This window comes from Bos mutus, chromosome 1 (assembly GCF_027580195.1).
Source record: "Bos mutus isolate GX-2022 chromosome 1, NWIPB_WYAK_1.1, whole genome shotgun sequence".
NCBI lineage: Eukaryota > Metazoa > Chordata > Mammalia > Artiodactyla > Bovidae > Bos > Bos mutus.
The window spans coordinates 93,852,766-93,853,944 of NC_091617.1; positions in this window are offsets into that span (position 1 = coordinate 93,852,766).

A 1,179-nucleotide genomic window follows, 5' to 3' on the forward strand; every position below is an offset into this window, starting at 1 on the left:
ACACAGACTGACTGCAGATATTGGATACAATTCATGTGCCATCAACCTGGCTTTTCAGACAGCAGAAGTCTTCCCTGAGAGACAAAACCTAGAGTTGCTGCATTTTATAATAATCTTAGAACTGTTAGTATCTTACAAATAAATACTCTTCAGATGTTCTAAATTGAATTCACTTTGGAAAACAAAGATGTTTTTAACGTGCAGTCATGGGATTCCAGACATCCCTCTTCCCATCCCCTCATGGAGGTCTTCACATCATTGCTTGCTGAGTGATTCTTGGTCAAGAAGAGGAACTGGTCCCTGTGCAGACCTACCTGGTGGGAGATGTCAGAGTGGAGTCCGTGAAAAAGAGAGGAAAAGAAACCTCCTGGGAAACAATAAATTGGCTGCCATAACCCAAAAGAAATAAGACCGTGATCCACTTCACTCAAGGGGCAAGCAAAATAACAGCCCTAGTCTCCATGGGTACGTCTGACAGACTGATTAACCTTGGTCCCCAACTGGACACAGTGACCTCCATTAGTTAGATACTGCTACTACAACGGAGGTGCAAACAGATTGAGCATCTTTATTTCCTGGCCAATCACACAGCCCTATTTTCCTCTGTGTTCAGTAGAAGTGACCTAAAAGCCTTTGAGGCAGAGTCAACAGGTGTCTAGATATAACCATTCAAAATGTATTCTTCTTGCACATTTTGCTGTGGAAAAAATATCCTTCAGCTCAAAGGCTACCATTTTACAGACAGGCAAATGTTGTTTACCCAGACTCTTGAATGCAGAGAGGAAGATTATTTTCTCATTGGTGTTTGTAGTAGAATTTCCTCTTTTAGACAATATGGGATGTAGTGGTGGGACTGGATGCCCTGACCTTAGTTTTTTGAATATTGAGTTTCAAGCCAGCTTTTTCACTCTCCTCTTTCATCAAGAGGCTCTTTAGTTCCTCTTTGCTTTCTGCTATAAGTGTTCTGTCATCTTCATATCTGAGATTATTGATACTTCTCCCAGCAATCTTGATTCCAGCTTGAGCCTCATCCAGTCTGGCATTTCACATGATGTACTCTGCACAGAAGTTAAATAGAGTGACAATATGACATATTCCTTCCCCAATTTTGAACTAGTCTGTTATTCTATGTCCAATTCTAACTGTTGCTTCTCGACCTGCCTACAGGTTTCTCAGGAG